The sequence below is a fragment of the Mastigoproctus giganteus genome, chromosome 13 (genome assembly GCF_048544385.1).
Source record: "Mastigoproctus giganteus isolate SK-2022 chromosome 13, ASM4854438v1, whole genome shotgun sequence".
NCBI classification, from domain to species: domain Eukaryota; kingdom Metazoa; phylum Arthropoda; class Arachnida; order Uropygi; family Thelyphonidae; genus Mastigoproctus; species Mastigoproctus giganteus.
Window position 1 is genome coordinate 97,361,174 of NC_143587.1, and position 19,731 is coordinate 97,380,904.

Below are 19,731 nucleotides of genomic sequence, written 5' to 3' on the forward strand. Positions count from 1 at the left end.
GTTAATGAATAACAATGTATATAATTGAGTCAAGGAACTGAAAAAAAAAACTGGTAGGGGTAATATTTTTCTTTCTTGTGAAAGAGGACAATTTTCCATAGGTTTTTTTCTTAATTTCTTCAAATTTATGTCAACAGATCAAACAATAAAGTAATTCTCTATTTCCATCAAGTCCTGGAAGCTCTTCGTGGAAGTCGTTAATATTCTGCAGATGTTTTTGATCTCACTCCAGAATTTTGCACGGTTTCCTAAACATGGGCAGTCATTAACGAATTACTTCATACTATCTTAATAAGCGACGAGTATTTTATACATAAATTTTAACAAATAAGAATCTGACACTCATATTTGCAGTCAGTCTATGTTTTCCTCTGAGTTACCAGCAAATCCCTTGTTGGCAGGTTCAGCATGTCGTAATGTACTCTTAGATGCACACAACATTTTCGAGATACTCCTTGTTGATTCACGGGGATTTAAATATTATTGACAACCTACAGTACTTTCGAATTTATTTAGTTTATTTAATAAACAAATGAATCTTCGGTTTGGATTCAACTCTCGTTCATTTAACATTTTAGATTCACTATAATTTTTTCCCTCAAAATAACAGCAGTTGCCAAAAACGAGCGAGTTGATTTTCAAGCTGCTACCCATCAGACGGCACTAACACAGATCCGATCTAAGCTCGAACCTGTATTAGTGCTATCTGAGATATTGCTTTCGTAATTGCTTTTAAACTCTTGACTTGAGTTTAATCATGTTCGCCCTTCATTCCACTTTCTTTCATAGAATTTATTTTGTTTGTTCATCAGATAAACAAGTGAACTCTCATTTTTTGTTGGAAAAGTAGTCGATGCACTATTCCTGGATTTAGCACAGGCTTTTGACAGAATTGATAATAACGTCTTAATGTATAAACTAAATACTTTTGAAGTCTTCCCCCCTGCCTACTTGATTATCATGCGCTTCTTATCTAATCGTTATGCCTTTGTTTGTCACCGATGGTGCTAATTCTGCTGCTGATTAAACTCTTGAACTCTTGACTCAAGGCAAATTGACTAGGAGATTTTTAGAGTACATTAATGTTGGGATGGAGTCTTCTTGATTGATTTGAGAAGGCCCTAGAATTTATTTACACTGATGTGAAAACTTAAGGACCAGTCAGGTTTTCACCTGTAGCTTCTCATACGAGTGGCCTGGATATGGGAAAAGCATACTAAAGAAACCTCGTGAGGTACAGAAATGATGAAGGAAACAACACCGACACAATAACGAAAACAAAACAGTACAGAGGGACTTTATTCAAAAATGGCAACATAGCACTGGCTGCCATGATACAGATGCATCACTGCCAAAGATGGAACAAAGCGAAGAGGTGGTCCTCAGTAGAAGATATGGCCACCCCTAATGTCGATGCAGGCTTTGCACCCCCTATCCATACTTAGAACAACGTTGTTGATAAGTTCTTGCGGTAACATCATCCATCGCTCTGTCAGCGCCATCTTCATCTGGTGAACATTTTCTGGTGGGTGTGGACGTGCCGCTAGGCGTCTCCCCAGAGCGTCCCATATGTGTTCGATGGGGATTTAGATCGGCAGAAACGGGCAGGCCAATCCATACAAACAATGTACTCACTTTCCAAAAGCATATCAACAGCTGCAATGCGATGGGGTGTGACGATACGTGTTTCGGAACAGACGCACATGGGGAAGAATTACCTCAGTATAATAGCTTGCACCGGTTACAGTACCGCCTTCCAGTATCTGGAGTTGTGTATGTCCATCCAAGATTACACCTCCCCAGACGAGAACACCTCGACTCCCATATCGATCCCTTTCAGTGATGTTTGCGGGGTGATACGTGTGCCAACCTCTCATCAGATTAGCTTACGTCCAGAATCGCTGCTGAGACTGAATCTACTCTCATCAGTAAAGAGTACCTTACCCCATTGCGCTGCTGTCCAGTCCTTGTGTTCGATGCACCACTGTAAACGGTGTCTCCGATGGGCAGCTGTTAAAGGGACACAGCGCACTGGCCGTCCGGAAACAGTCCACCTTTGTGGAGTCGCCTGGCCACAGTAAACCGCGATATCCTGCGTCCTGTGCAGCTGGTTTGCAATGGATCCCGCTGTCTTGTATTGGTCCCTCTTGGATGGTAGGAGTATATAGCAGTAATCAATCGGCGTTGTTTTTCGTGGACAACCACAACTGGTCCTTCGAACAGCTGTACCTGTCGTTCTGAAGGCCGACCACGCACGTGAGACAATGCTATGGGCGATACTGAACTCTGCAGCCACACTCCTTGCTTCGACCTTCCTCGAGCTTCCCAATTATTCGACCCCTGGTAAAGTCATCCAGATGTTGTCTACTGGCCATTTCGTTGTCTGTAGCACTGTATGAAACCAATCGAACGTCTTTAACAATCGTGCTCACCCACCATTCGGTAATTTGCACATAACTGCTGATTTGCTGCTTTTATCTGTTTATGTGAGCCCTCTCATCACGATTTAAATTTTTGCATGTGCATCAGCTTTATACTGAACGGCCACAGTTATGCAAATTGCCACAGGCTGTTTCGTTTGATTTTGTGGTTGTAATCTTTAGAAATAATATTGGTCCTTAAGTTTTGCACACCAGTGTATTTGAAATAATGCATTAACTACAGTGATAATCAATGTAGCGTATGCATTAAACTACAGAAGAGTGTAGTGGTTGAATGCTGCCGAATTCGATAGTCGAATTCTGTCGACGACTGGAGGAATTTCTAAAGTCCTCTTCAATCGAGGCTATAGTTAGTCTCAGGCGTTCCCCGTGAGTTATGTTGGATTTTTCAGACCCTTCTACACACAGACATACAGATTTGGGTGCGCCCCGAACCTTTAAAGTAATAATAACAGTAATATCAATTAAAATAGTTTATTGCTACATCGTTTACTTTATAGTTTACTTTACTGCTACATAGCATGATAGATAAGAATTTCGATGGTCAAGGAAACACTTATGTTGCATTTTTGTAAGCCTTTAATTTTAACACAACGTAATGAGATACATAAACACACACACACATATATTTCCTTCGGTCTGTTTGTCTCTCTCACTCTCTTTTTGTATTTTAATGCATTTTTCGGACTATATCAGATTAATTTGATACTTTCTAATTAAATACTCAACAAAAAGGAAGTTTTTGTTGCAGTGTTTAATTATAATTTCGGAAATGAGCCCCGAGTACGAAGTATTACTGCTAAATGGTATTGTTTAAAACGAAGTTTTTATTTACTTGAATTTTAATGAGATAGTTTTATTAGCTCTAATCTTTTACCAACTATTAACTCATTGAGCTGTTAAATTCCTATGGAGTTCAAAGTGAGTGATGCAACTGAAATACAAATAGAAATTTTTGAATCCAGAAAGACAGAGCCGAAAATTACAGCGACTGTCGATGCAAATAGTTGATTACTTTGATTATACAGTAATAACACTTACCTGTAGTAGTTCGACTGCTTATAAGAAGTAATCCAACCACATATAGAGACCAGAGGATTCTGGTTTACGCAACCAACATGATGTCACCGAATTTACACCCTTTTGCAAAACCTGAATGTGAACAAAATGCTTAACCCTCTCTCTCTGATCATGTTGCGAGTCGTTTAATCAGCAACAGCGTTTGTTGCTCTGTTGATTTAAGTAGGGTACAAGGTCTTGAAGTGATCTTGATTAAAGGCGATAAGAAGTTTCAGCTTTCAACAAAATATATTCAACCGCATTAAATTACTGTACTGAGAAGTGAAGAATATCGAAGCTCAAATCTTCACGTACCACGCATTTCGTATTTAATGTAAAATGTGTATTTGTCTAACGTTGTATTTCATACTGAACCTAACTGTTTTACAGGAATAAAATACACTGCCCTATCCATTTATTACAGAACCCAACGCTCTCTAATGTCTCCAATCTGCACGTTTCCTACTGTAGACAAATGAATACCATCTGAGATGTATATATCACGTGCTATGACAAGGCGAGATCGGTGAATCCACTAGATTTATCATAGGTACTTACGCAGACAGTGTCTAGGATCTTCAATCAGTGGCTTATATGAGACAAACCAATAACGAAATCTGATCCAGCCGGAAGGAAGACACTCCACTTCCGCAACCATGACCGCAGATGTCTGGTCCACCACCGGAAGATAGCATTGAAAAACACATTACTTTTTCGTAATAAAGAAAGACTGCAAAAACATTTATGGCAAATACCTTTTCAATGCTTACCGGAATTGCGAAAATGGGCGATGTATCTCTGAAAAGATGCAACACAAAACCCTGCAAATATCGTACAGTTAAACCAATCACGGTTCATGTTATTAGTGACGAATGAATGATGGTGCGATGGATCCTTTATGTATCCTGTTTTTCCTGTGAAGTCCGCTAATGGTTGGTGGGGAGGAAGTGTTCTCATGGCATGGCATTGGTCAACTAATTAATCTTGCGGATTTTGTCTTCAGGAGGGGAGGCGTGAATATTCTTGTGCCCAGGTTCATTAAAAAGTTACTCAGACGACAATGGAACTGTTCCCAGACGTCAATGCCACAGCCCACTGGAAGTGAATTTTGCAGGAATGGTTTACAGAACTTCCCAGCGATATGCAGCATTTTGCCATGGCCTCTCAGTAGGTGTACTGGAACAATTGATCCCAGATAGGCCTCGGAAACCAAAGAATCGGATGGATATAAAAGAGATTATTGTCGAACACGAATGAAATAGCATCACCCAAGACTCTTTTGTGTGTGTGTGTGTGTGTGTGTGCACAACTAGTCGAATATATGCAACGCAGAACTACAGTTCTTTAAATTGTACCTGCACGCTATTGGGTATGTTCATTACTATTTTGGCAGGGTAGTGTATAAGTGGAATAAGGAAAGATAAAACGAAGAAATTGATTAACTTATTTCATAGATGTTGCTCTGAGGTACCTAAAATTCGTTATTGCAACAATATAGAAATGTATGCAACAATTCAGTTGCAGTATACTTTATCCATGATTGCTATAATGGATTAAATGGATCTTACCCAAGGCACGGAATGAACTGAAGCCACCTGAGGCTACGCATCTGCAATGTCATCTTTATACTTTATTAAAAGCTTCCGGCCTTTAATGCCAATATAGGTAAGATCTTAGCTGATCTTACCTATATTTCGTTTCTAGAAAAGTAGCTGCTTTAAGAATGAATGAGCAATATACTTGTAGGTAGTAAGAGTCTGGACACTCACCGACTATTCGTGGTTAATTGGTGGAGCACTGCGGTCTGAATTTTGGAACCAAATTCAGGCCTCTATTATCTCTAATTCAGGCTGAATTGGTGAATAACAGGAGAAGGCAGTAAGGGGTTCCCCCACAGGCAAGACATGAGAATCCGCTCGTGAATACACCTACTTGTACAGATATATTATCCATAAAGTCCCCAACTCTTCTGGTCAATGTGAGGAGTTGTGAGAAGAATCCCCCGTACTGGAAGGTGCTGATGTCTTGCAGCAGACAGTAAACGGATTAAGAAGAATAAGACATCGACCACAGACTACAAGCAAGTTGGTTATGCACGCAGTGCGTTATGTTTCTGGCGCATTCGATTTTTATTTCTTAAATTTAATTACCTTAATTTTTTTTCTTTTCTGTCATTAACAGCAAATAACTTAATTAATAACTCATTAATTACTAGCCGATTAAAGAATAATAATTACAGCCATTTTTCACAACTTCCCAATGCATTCACGTTTTGTAATATTTTATAATGAATGTTTCGTGAAATGCAACACGTATTTCACGCTCTGTGATTTAATAAATTAAAAACATAACAACGATTGCAGTATGTTGTCAACACTTTCGTAATGTACCTAAATTATTTCTTCTTGGATTTTAATAACAATATAAATACAACACGCATTTCATATTTCTCCTTTAACTGATATAATAAACGAAGACTGATAATTCCTGATAGTTGTATTTAGTAAACAGTTGAGGCCGCAATTTCGAGAGAAAGGTTCTTTTTGCACGACAATGCCCCGCCCATTTTGCATTTGCTATGAAGACATTTCTAAAGAAACACGACATTGTACAGATTAAACATCCACCCTACTCTTCCGATCTAGCACCAGGGGACTTCTTCCTTTTCCAAGGTGAAAACTGCTCTCAAAAAGAAAGACTTCAAGATGTTGAGGACAAAAAGAAAAACTCCCAACTGACCATCATCTCTTTGGACGCCTTCGCTGACGCTTCTCAGAAACTTTTGGATAAAATTAAAACTATTTTGGGCTCCTTCACTTTGTATTCTTTTTATTGCATCAGTTCGGAAACTTTATTGTCACACTTTATATGTGGGAGAAACTAAAAATGGAACGCATGCTCAGTGGAGTTCAGACTAAATACTGCACGTGGATTACCAGAGAAAAGTTCCAAACAGACGGTGATAAATACTATTTTATTCTTAGGTCTGCATAGCGAGGAGAGCGTACACTCTTCTTCAAAAAAATATTCTTTTCAGTAATTCCTGGTGCACATCATATTCACACGATGTGGTCTTAGGTAGGGAATGTCGTCTAAAAGAATTAATAAGATTACACTTTAACTGTGCCGCTTTTTAATTTGAGTGTTTTGTAGTACTCTTTGCAATTTTTCTGAACAGATGTATGAATATAAACTCATGAACAAAAACATTATGGCCACTCTGTCAGTACGAAGCCCATGCAACTACTTAAATAACGTGGTCGGAACGGGGAGGCCACCACTTATTAGAAGTCGGGGAGAACGGCGGTGGGCATGTACTGTCTGGGACAACAGACGGCTCATGATCCCTCAATTAACGGCAGACAACCAGAGCGCGCAGAAAAATGTTTCCCAACATGCGCATCATCCAGTTGTTCATGTCCCCATATTGACCGACCGTCATCAATACCTTCGCGTACAGTAGACACGGAAGAACCATTCCTGAGTATTGGACGACTGGAAAAGAGTCGCCTAGTCTGATGAATCAAGGTTCCAGCATCATCATGCCTTTGGATGGGTGCGTATTGAACAGTGAGCAGCTTCAACCAGACTGCACAGTAGGACGAAAACAGGCAGCGTGGTACCATGGTTTGGAGAATGCTTTCATGGACATCGCTGGGTCTCCTCATGTCCATTAAATACACCCTCGCCACCCGATGATCCTACCTCGTTATTGTTTCGAATTAAGTTTTGCTCTACATGATGACCATGTATCCAGATGGCACCGGACTCTTTCAACAAGACAACGGCTCGTGTCCCAAGGTCCGCACTGTGTAGGAACGGTTCGAGGATCATGTTCGAGCATTTCGTGTGTTTCGCTGGCCGTCAAATTTCACCGACATCAATCCCATCGAACATTTGTAGGATGAGGTGGAACGCAACATTTGCCAGTGCACGCCAGCGCCTCTCTCTGTTGCCAAACATGGGTACGTCCTTTTGTCTAGGTGGTCTAAGATACGCGAGGGCACCCTCCCCTCCTCGCTGTCTCGTGGGGTCGATGCCACCGGGTGCAAGCGGTTATCATGATGAAAGGCGGCCCAACACGCGCTATTTAGGCCGCCATAATGTTTTGGCTGATGAGTGCATTAGCAGAAAAAAGATGCAGATTTGGAAAATTGATTTAAATGTTCTACGTTTTGTGATATTATCATTTTATAATCGTAGGCCTGTATGAGAACTGATAATGCTGTTTTTGAAGAATAAATTGCTGCGAAGCCAACTTTTTAGATGTAAAGAGTGAGCTATATTTTTAAAATAATAAAAATTATTATCAACAGCAATAAACAATCGTCAAACATATATTTAAAACATTTTAGAAAATAAAAATCAGAGTTTATTTTAGCATTTGTTTCTCTGTCCGTTTTACTACACCCTTATTATTATTTTTTCACGCAAAATCCCAAGCACAAAAGGTATATACTTGTTAACATTATACTTGAATTTCTGGAAACATCAGGAAATACGTACGAAGGGAAGTTGTTCTAGAAAACGGAAGTTGAAGGAATATATGAGGATGAAGAAAAAGTTTGTTCTGTGAGTTTGAAGTTGGACTGTAAAAAGGAAGCTGATTGGTTGCAGCACGTGCTTGCAGTGATTTTACTATATCCTTAAGTTCTTATTAAATTCTTTCAATAAAATTTATTTTAATTTGTACCGATATTTTTAAAATACTACTTATAGAAATTAGACGAAATTTAGTTTTCTTTATCGAACATAAACCATTCTTAAACATTCTTAAGAAATAAAAATAATATTTCATAAAATTATATTAGCAAAAATCGAAAATTTTCATACAAAATACCATTTTTGTTGTAAAGTTTCAGAAACTTAATCCTCGGGATCAATGTTGATTCTGCTCTCAGAAGCAGTAAAGGGGTTTAATCCCTCCCTCGTTCTTTGTGCATGATAACTTTTTTTTCATTTTAAACCGGCAAACTCTGGAGTTGTTCTTAGGTGATTCCAGATGGGAGTAGGCTTGATTCTGTACATCATGAATTTATTTAATAATTGTATATTAAAATGAAGAGACCTGACCCGATAGCTGTATGAAAGAAAGAGCATTTTCTGTTATTAGAATTAATTTGATAATCATGTTCTCTGTTGGTTGGGACTATCGTTAAATGACACACAAGATGTGATCATCAAAGTGCCCTATTGTACTAAAATACGTTGTCATTTATGCTGTTCATTTTTCGAAGCAGTTCCTTTCAAACTATATACAGATTTTGGGCTTGTTGGAAGCATTAATGGAGTTCCTGTTTTTTGGTTCCACGAATTGTGAGATTTTTCTCGGTTCTTTGAAATGAAATGAAATCTTCATCATTTCAGTGGAGATGGTTTAGAGTATAATAAAAATATCACGGACAGTTAAATGTAGCAAATACAGAGAATCATGGCTGGAAGTGGTCATTGGAGTCTGCCCGAATATCAGCTTGCTCTTGACATTCGAGTGTGTTTTTTATTTTGACCGCAATGCATGAACTTGTTCCACCAAACCAATTTGTCAGTCAGCATTTCTACAGTGAGTACCGGAAGTTATGCTGTGAAAAACGCCCCGCTTACAACAGAACGTTAATGAACGCTGGATCGAAGTCGAAGGTTATTAACAGTAAAAAGTCCACCGCACGATACAAAACTACTTGGAATGTCCCCCCAAGTTTTATCTACCAATGAATCACTGTAAGGCATTGTACAAATAGAACCACAAGTTAAACTTCCTGATATTTAATACTGGAAAAAGCTTTTTCATACGGAACTCAAGACACTTCACAAGATTGGTTTTATGGAATTTCTTTCGTGGATATTTGTACTGCTTAAGTTCTTGTGAAAGCAAATAATGAGGAAACAGAGTATTACGTGATAGTTTTGGCGCTGTATCAAAAAATATCACAAGCTGTAAAACACTTCATTTCAGCAAAGATCGAAACTGATGGTAAATAAGCATGCGTAGTGTCTGTCTTGCATTTATGTTTGCTATTCTAACGCTGTTTTTACAAAACAACCAGTCATCTCCAAATAAACATTAACTTTGTTTACTTTAGATAATGTTTTAAAGAGAACAAAGAATACTGTAAGTTTGAATTGGCCGATTAAGTAATACTGATGACATACTCCATTTCAAATTATTTGAAATTTAGTCAACATGTAGATAATACAGATGAGTGTAATTGAGCTCTTTGCTCTGCTCGCTGTTTCAGAATCGAGATATTTATATTCTAATATTTTTATTTCTACATTCATTTCGAGCACATCTGAGGACTAAAACGTATTGTAAATTTGAGCGGGGATAAGTCATTCTGTGGACCATAATAACTTAATATTTTACAAGAATTATTCTACTTTGATCAAAGAAGTGGTGAATTAGATTCTTTGATCGAAGTACAATAATTCTTTCAGTCGTTGGAACCAACTTCATAGTGCTTGATCTTTTTATATGTTTATTAGTGTTACTTTCTAACTTTAGCAACCCTGCGTCATAATATGATTCGAAATTTTCAAACCTGCATTATCGAATTCAGGAGCTTAATACATGAATACCGTTTAAGATATTTAAATCGATATTTTAGAAAAAGGAGCATGTCTATTTAGTTGTTGCCTGGCTAGTTTTGGTTTGATCTGAGCGATAGTGAAAATCTTAACTGCTCAAGACTCTATAAAGCCTTTCTTATATCATTAGAGTCATTACCTTTGTAATTTATGAGGGGCTTCAGTGCTCTTCAACAATATCCTCGGCTTATTAGTTATTATTGCTAATAATCCTAAATTCCATGCATACGAGGTGTGGCTAGATAAGTTCTACGAATAATTTTATAAGTAAATTAAAGTTATTTATTTTCCTTTGTGCACTTCATTATTTTTTGCCGTCAATTCCATTTTATTCTGCCACTATTTGAAGCATTTTTGGAATATTTTCTGATGTTGATTTTAATGCCATCTACCCGGTGGACTTTCTAAGAAGATAAAATGTGTCTCCATCAACGAAGTTTTGATTATTGGAAATAGGAAGAAGTGAGATGGAGTCAAATCTGTCGAATATATGTACCGTCTGAGATCTAATTTTAACATTAGAAATTACTCACCGATAATGCCGTAAGAGCTGGATCCGTCAGATCGAACGTCCTCCTTTGTTTAAATCTTTGGAGGAGGTCCAAAGTGTCAAAAGAGGAAGGGTCTATCAAGGGCACTTAAATAAATATTATTAAACAAGTTCCAGAAATGTGTCCATTTCGTGGAGAAGAGAATGGTTTCGTCTTGAGCTGCTCAAGAGAACTACTTTGAAGGGGGCAAACGCAAATAATTGGTGAGCTCAGTAAGGTGTGCGATTCTCTGAGTAAAACTGTCATTTTGTCATTTTATTTTTAACATATAATGTACACAACAGGCATGCACCCAGTTAAAGTGTATAACAGAGCAGAAAAAAAAGATAACAGAACGAATATTGTACAAAACATAAAAATAAATAGTATAATAATACACTTCGTACAATGGCAGTTCATTCAAACGGTAAAAGTCCAATTCACGGAAATAAAAAAGATATTCATGACGTCAAGTCCAGCGCCATGAAAAATCGCAGAGAGCAGGTTGCTGCAGGAGACATCATCACATACACACGAATTAATGAGGGCATCTTTAACCCTTTAGCCCAGTCAACCTACCCAAAATAGTTCTGTGAAACTGTTTCTTGTTCACAGCCATATCCAAGTCAAACTTGTTCATGAGTGTCAATGTTCTTTTGAAGAAGGTGTTCCTGGCTGTCTCTAATCTAGAGTTACCGATGTGGAATGTATTCTTCTGTCTAGTAGCTACTGCTGGAGCGTGAAGTTCAATATGGTATAGAAGATTCGGCAGGTAGGTTGAACCAGCGAAGATATGGTACAACATTTTTAAATCAAAAACGGTTCGCTGAGTTTCCAAAGGTTGAAGCTTGAAGTAGGAACAGAGATTCCGGTAGAAGATTCTGTGGTAAAACATGGGGTTACGTCTGGAAAGATAGTGGATAAATTTCATCTGGAGCGATTCTATTTGCTGTATCAAATATGCATAGTGTGGGTTCCATATAGGAGAAGCAAACTCCAGTATAGGGGGTACATTTGTTTCGAATAGGAGCACAGAGAACTGAGGATCTTGAAATCTGTACGTCTGCCGTTTAATGAAGCCAATTTGTTTTTTCGCTTGGTTTAATATATTTCCAACATGTTTATCAAACCCACATGCAGCGGTAAAAGTAACTACCAGATTACCAGATCTTTAACTTCGTCAACTCTGGAAATCGGCATCTCCTTGACGTAATATTGATTAACTAACGCCTTAGTTTTCCTCGAAGCTGCAAAGGAAATAGAGCTGCATTTCCTAGGATTAACCTCCAAACCATTCAAAGCAACCCAATCAGCGAAAGAGTTGAGAGCAGCCTGAAGGTTAACTGCATCATCTTGACTGCTGATACGTGAATATAGTTTCACATCATCGGCAAACATTAGGATCTTAATACCACCTCTCTCAACAAATTGCGATAGGTCGTTGATAAAGATGGTGAATAAAAGAGGCCCAACAGATGATCCCTGTAGTACTCCTCTCGATGGAAAAAAATTCCTTTTAGAATTCCTGTCCGATGATCACCCTATGTTTTCGATATGCATCAACCAGGATAGTAACGGGTCAAGTATTCCATAGTGGCTTAGTTTTTTTATCAAGTTGATTGTACGGGACATTGTCAAAAGCCTTGGTAAAGTCTGTGTAGATCACATCAACCTGGCCTCCGCGATCGACGGTGTCTTGAACCTGCTGCCAGATGAAAGTGAGAAGATCAGTGTCTTTGATCGGCCTCTGGTGAAGCCATGTTGGCAGTCGCAGATGAAGTGATGAAAATATTCCATTAATCGGTTGTGAATGACAGTGCCCAGAATTTTTGCCAGCGAGTTCCGAATACAGATGGGACGCTAATTCTCTAGTGAGTGGTTTGTGCTTCTTTTTGGGATAGGAATAACATTAACTGCTTTGAAGTGAGCGGGGTAAATACCAGTCTTAATGGAAAGATTGAATATATGCAATATTATATATTTAAGTTATGGAAAGCATTTCTTCCACAAGATAAGTGGAATCTTATCTGGACCAGCTGAAAAATCTTTTGTAAGTTTCCGCCGAAGCGCTTGAATGATGTCGGCTGTGTCCACCGAGAGATTATTCAGTGTACCATCTTTAATGACTTGAAATTGATAAGTTGAAGCAGCAGTAGCTGCAGTTTTCTCGGAAAAGGAGGAGCAAAAAGAGCTGCTTTAATTTTTTCACAGGTTGTATGCTTGCAATCTGAATCAATGATCCTGGTTCTGTTGAGCAGCTATTAAAATTCTTAAGCATGTTCCAAAATGGCTTCAGATCTCCATTCACTGTGAAAACTGCGTTGGTCTACAAGTATATTGTACCAGTGTAGTGAGAACAAAGGGTTGAATAATGAATGTAGCATTTTGATTATTACTATATGAAACAGTATTGTATCCAGGAGTAAAGAAGAATAGGTAAAGTGAATGTATAAGTGTTAGGAATTAATTAGGAAATAAGACAAGAAGAATGAATCATGTTTTTTATATAATTGTCAAATCAGATTAACTAGTGAAGGGAAACTGGAATAAGAATAATATATGCAAATATTATTCTGGAATAAAAACTTTTCTCAGTCAACTTTGTATATCATGATCATATGCTATCTACTTCAGTTGTATATTATGTTGTATATATGTATGTAATAAATTTCATATTTTATTTTTACTTCGAGTCCTGTTATTCTAAGTAACACGCGCCTTGTTTTCCCAGTTAAGAATTTGCTCTCCCACAATTTGGCGAGAGCAATCCTGGAAATTGATTAAGGGGAAACAAAAGAAATTATCCTCATGGTCCTGAGAATCTTCCGTGAGATGTACTGTGCATAGCAGTCAGGTGGCAAAAAGTGAGGCCTTGGGAGGCGTGAGGGCATCTAAGAAAATCTAAATAAGATTTCCAAGGAAAGTTAAAATAATAACAAAGTAAATAATTTTTAAATATGGCATTGTATTTGAATAGTATGAAGTGGCTTTGTGTTTTCATGTATACAGCACACACTTTGTTTGAAGATGCATTTTAGACTTCAGATATGCATTTTCATTATGATTCATTTGTACAATCGACCTACATCGAGCTTCAGTCTGGTATAGAATATACCGTACACTGTACAGTATATTCTATACCAGATCAGGTCAACCAGGCACCTCTGAGGCCTGGTTGACCTGATCGTTCTGCCGATTTAACCATTTGAATTGCCTGTCTTTGGACCCTTTAAAGAAGCTCGATGTCTTTTTTTTTTTTCAGATGAAGTCGCCATACTTGAACACAGCACTCCAAATGTGGTCTTACAGTACCTTTATAAAGTGGGATTATGACCTCTCCATCTCTACAGGATAACGTGGATAAATCATCGATAGGACACCATGGGCTTTTCTGGCTGCCTGTTTACACTGCTTAGAAAACTTTATAATCTGCTCGTATTGTAACTCCCGGAACTCTTTCCTCCTCCACTTTTTTTTAATTCAACCCCACCACAAAAAACAATAATTTATTTGTTTTTTAAATAAAATAAAATCGTTTATTTTATTTGGTTGCTATTCCCCAAGTGTAAGCGCTTGCATTTAGCAGCATTAAAACAAAACTGCCACTTCTCTGACGTCTATTCAAGTCATCCTGAAGAAGTGCTGCTTGGCACTCTGCTACTCTACGTCATATGCAAATTTTGACACGGCGCCATGTCATTTATGACAATGAGAAACAACCGTGGTCTAAGAGCAAATTCTTGAGTTACCCCACTCCTGACATTAAAAGGAAACTTTTCGCAGTCGGCAGGATTCGAACCTGCGCGGGAAGATCCCAATGGATTTCAAGTCCATCGCCTTAACCACTCGGCCACGACTGCGCTACGCTGCTTTGGAGTCGCATCTACTAATTCTACCTTGTATTAGAGGTAGAATTAGTAGACGCCAACAGACGCCACAAATAGTAAAATAAAATAAAAATTATTAGACAATTTTATCTCATTTTTATTATTCTTTATATTAAAAAATATATATATATATGGAACCGAGAATTACGAAGTTAAAAATTAATTTGTGAACTGGATAAGGAATAAATGTGAAGGAGGGAACCTTTCCTCGTGGCTTGGCATACCAAGTCAGTAATGCACTTTGAATTTCTGAATTATAATTCTTGTACCAGTTCATGAACAATAGAATTTTTTTGTGAAAAATTCATTACAAGTTGATATCTTCTAAGAACTTATAAAAAAAAACTGTCTGTTGTAGAAGGACGATGAAACAAGCACACGCTTTCGATGACTTCTTGTTACTGCAGTGACCACATGGATGATGAAGATGGATGACGATGTAAGTATATTCAGAGAAACATTTGTGCGAATTAATTAATCAGAAATGCTGTTTTAACATATCGTTAATATAATGGTAATGATATCTTTACAAGAACTGTCACTGATCGTAGCCGAGTGGGTCAAGGGCAGGAGTGCAGTAGTACACGCTCTTTGAGTAGATCGGGGTTCAAGTCGTTGACTGCTAAATACGTTCGATCTGCCAACCCCCACTGGACCAGCGTGGCAGATTATGGTCCATTTCCCTCAATATGAATTGTTGAGGAGGCTTCCATTCTGCAGTGTATTGATAATGTCTATAGTTTACCTTTAACCCCTGGCAGCATGCCGTGATGAGTCCATTGCATCCTATCTTTAAGTACAATAAGGAAATTATTGTCAAGAAATCTATGTTACAAATTATACTCCAACACCGCTTTATTGCTCCTATAAAGATGCTTATTAGTCTATGTTGGACACGTTGGGATTTAGGGTTTAGGGTATTTAAACCGCGCTGTTTAAATACCCTAAATCTCAATGTCCTAAAAAGATGTAATCATTCTTAAAAGATTGATTCTTTTTTGTCTTACGCATTCCTTTTCAAATAAATTTTTGTTAATTTCTATAAAATTAACAGCAAGATAATTCCAAGTGGGAATTAACTGAATTAAATTCTTTCCAGCTTCCATCGAACAGGGACTACTCTTTGCTCTTCAGACATTTCGTACTCGGTAGTCATTTGTTGCCAATAAAACTCTTACATTCGCATGCTGGTTTGGAGGTACGATTTGTTTGTATATTCATTAAAATATATTTTAATAACGATTGAAGTATTAAAATATTATTTTCTACTCTCTATTGCCATAGAAAATAATATTTCTTTGGCAATCGCATTGAAATGATACCAATCTCATCACTGTCCATGATGGTCTGTGGTGAATGCCACAGACCATCATGGACAGCGATAAGATTGGTTTATTTTTTTTTTAGAGAATTCTTGCTGAAAAAATGATTGTACATTCTAGAATATTACATAACTACACTGGTATTTGTAAGGATTGTTGTAGAACAATACTATTTAAAATCGCACATCAGAATATTATGCTGGCTAAATAAGTTTAATAATGTGATATTTAAAATTTGTTTATAGTCGATTATTTATCTCCTAGCGTAATATTTTTCGATTTGTTGAACAGTTATGATGTTATTATTTTCTCTGTGCTCGCTTATTCAAATAGGAAAGCAGTTCTGGAGAAAGGTATTTTCGTAAAATGTTTATAAGTAAATGTGTTGAAGTTCAGACAAAATAATAATAGTTTAATACTGCATATTTCATTCAGTCCTAGCTATTTTTTTATTATTTTGTTTCTATAGTGCTTGCTGTGATGGCAAAACAGTATGAGGAATGTTCCAGTGCACCGAAAATACTTTCATTATTTTCTTTGTAGCTTTTATCTCTCTTATGCCTTTTGTCATTAGATTAAGTACAGTTCCCGAAGAAGGACACAACTTAACTATACACGTGAATAGCCAGATACCATCGTCCATTTGTGTGTATGATTTGGATGTTGCCCAACTGAGGAATTTTACTGTTCATGGAAATAAGAAGTTCTACACAGTTATGAAATTCAACAACTGCTCGATGCTATGCAGCGTTCAGAAATTGACGGGTTCAGCACCAACCCCCGATATACTATTGACTTCGTGTGTGGGAAACATGAAAGGAAAGATAATTACACTCTCTCTCTCTCTTAGTCTCTTAGTTTCTTTCTTCTTCTTGCCCAGTTAACTTTTGCCAGCATCTGTTCGTGCATGGTTCACTTTTCCGCATTAGTCATGACGAAACTTCACGTGACGATTATGGAAAACAACACATTTGGGGATAGCGATGATTATTACATCCCCTCTGTCTGGTTATATCATTAATCTGTACAGTTCTAGAGAAGGCCGATTGCATTACACTTCTGCTTTTTACGTCTACAACGTACTCTTGTTCTGACTATGCTTACTACGATAGCGTTAAAAGTCGAGATGCTCCCTTCAAGGAACATGTCTCGCCAAGCTGTCAAGTTTCTTAAAAATCCCGAAGTGGTACTGTTCTTCATTGTAGTTTGCATTCTAGGAACTCTGTTTAGATATTTAGAGAGTTTCTTTGCATGGTTCATGGTTGACTTACAGAGCCTCATGCTGACCATTGGACTCATCCAGGCAGTTGGAAGTGTGACATCAATAGTAGCATTATTTTATTCTGATTGGATTATGCGATATTTTGGTAATCCAAACATTTTAATATTTGCCTTCTTTGTGTACGTAATACGCTATATTGGAATTTCTTTTCTGAAGAATCCCTGGTGGGTATTGCTTTATGAAACTGAGGTCTTTCTGTTTTGAATTTCTGTGGATCGTCATAGCTGGTTATGCAGCCAAGCTATCACCTGCGGAACTACTCACCACTGTACAAGGAATCACTATGGGAATTCATTTTGGAATAGGTAAGTTTTGTGCTTTAAAATATAGAGATGCTGCTATTGACAGTATTAGATATCGATTTTTATGCATTGAAAATTTGATTTGAATCTATCGAGCATTTTTGGGATGTATTGGATTGTCGGGTACGTGCACGTCGAAATCGCCCAAAGAACAAGGTAGCTGCGTTAAAGGAGCGAAGGAACATATCACTTGACATTTATAAAAAGCTGGTTGAGAGTATGCCGCGAAGATTGAAGGCCGTCATAAAAGCAAAAAGGTTTGAGCACAAAATACACAATAAAAGCTCTTTTTTTTTGTCTAAAGGCAGGTGTCTGGATATTAATGGTGGGACAGTGTAGATGCATACGCGTTTGGGGCGAATTGATTTGATAGAAGACTGATTTCTAAGCCCAGCCTGCACGATTGCTTTGTTCACAGAATGGAGTATCGTGAACAAGTTAATGGCAAAAAGTTCAGGTAAAATACTGACGCGTACAAATATATAAAAATTTTTCCATTAACAACTCTCATCTAGTGTCTTACATGCTGTCTGTAATTTGCCGGTTAACTCGACTACCTTAACATTTTTGTGATAAAATTATCATTTTGTATGTTGAGAAATCAGTCAGATATATTTTGCAAATGAATATTTCTCGTTTAGGTCGAGGGACAGCAATCTTATCGGAGGACGTCTTATGAACCACTTCGGGGCAAAAACCGCATTTCGATCCTATGGAATAGCTGCTGCACTCTGCGGGTTTCTTTATTTAGTGGCTTACTATTTGTTATTGCCCTTCTGTCTTAGGAAGAGTCTACAGATTCCAAGTAAGCAGAGCGTTGCTTTAAGTGGGCTTTCGTTTATTTATAAATCAGCAATTCACTATATTTGGGATCTTTTTTGGTAAATTCTCAGCCAATAGCTCGAAGTTTCATTTCGTTCTTACACCCATTCCTCTTCAACTTTTCAGTCATCGCTTCATTCCTTTTTTTTTATCGTGTTATGACGTTAGAGGATTTTACACATAAATGAAGAATATATTGAGGATTAGCGGAAAAGTTCTGACAAATCACCTATTTTGAATTACGAAATCTTCGTAATTGTTCATAAATGTCGAAGATGTTCTTCTCTATTGAGTCTCTTGAATCCATCTCGGAAGACTGTCAGAAAGCTCAATATTTACGAAGATAAACAGGTAATGCAACAAAAACTCCACTATGTTAGATTTGATTGTTTATATGGTGTGTCGGACGAGTGGTGAGGCGAAAGGGTGTTAAGTACACGTGCTTTGAGTGACCGTGGTGGTTCAAGCCCGTGATTAATGAATACAGGGTCGTTTCTTGCATTTTTCTCCATCTTGTGAACTCCTCTGACGGTGTGATTGCCTCAGAGTAAGAGAACATTTTAATTTGTGACACACTAAGTTACTCACAATGCCGATAGATGGAGCCGTATTCCTTTAGTTTTTTCAGAATTATTTAGAAATTCGGCGTCGGTAGAGAACTGCAAACCAAACTGCGATTTCCAACATATCCCAGACATTCCCAGGTGGATTCAGATCTGGAGAATTAGGCATCAAAGGCAGATGACGAATCTTGAGAATGTTCCAAGAACCATTCAGATACGATTTTTAAATAGTGGACAGTTGCGTTCTTGTCTTGAAAGAGTCCATCGCAATAATGATAAATTAAGCATTGCAAGGTGAAGAGTTGCAAAATTGAAAAAATTAAGCATTGTAAGGTGAAGTTGGTCCAAAACGAGAGAAAGATATTCATTGGAGGTAACACTACCTTTCTAACGATATGAATCGACTCAATCCGTACCAACAGAATATATACCATACCGTGATACCGCCTCCAGCAGCTCCAATGGTGGACATGAGACACTCTGGATGCATGGCTTCAGAAGGTTCACACCATACAGCCCCCCCCCCCCTTGGAGTTAGTTCACCACTCCAGTCGACTCTTTCGATTTTTTGCAGAAATAAGTGACCTTCGTATAGGCACACGACTACCACCAAATCCCAGAATTTTCAACTCCCGCATAGTCCGAATGGAAATGGATCCTTCTTTGCCTAAATTTTGTTTTTCAGTCATTGCTACGCACCAGACCTTCTATTCGTACGCACAGTTCACATCACGTCTAACATTTCTTCCATTATGAGCCATTTTGAGATAGTTGCTTTCGACACACCAGTCGTTTTCTTTATTTTCTCAACTATGGCTGCTATACATGTTTCAACAATAACACTTCTCTGAAAGTCGGAAAGATCACCTGTTTTTCTCACTGCAGGATCGACTAAGAAGCAGCTGGAATGAATACAGTATTTTTTTGCATGAAACTCC

The 19,731-nt window shown here is 37.8% G+C and overlaps 1 long non-coding RNA gene and 1 other non-coding gene across 2 annotated transcripts in view; one reads left to right on the forward strand and one right to left on the reverse strand.

Annotated features, from left to right (window-relative positions):
* The window catches only part of LOC150076278 (uncharacterized), an 84,857-nt gene that overhangs the window by 51,818 nt on the left and 13,308 nt on the right, over positions 1 to 19,731 (forward strand). The window contains exon 2 of the long non-coding RNA XR_016547809.1: positions 14,861 to 14,941. This is a non-coding gene — a long non-coding RNA (uncharacterized LOC150076278). The remainder of the gene's footprint in view (positions 1 to 14,860; positions 14,942 to 19,731) is intronic.
* On the reverse strand, positions 14,394 to 14,475 carry TRNAS-UGA (transfer RNA serine (anticodon UGA)). The gene has a single exon. It is a non-coding gene; the product is annotated as a tRNA-Ser (tRNA).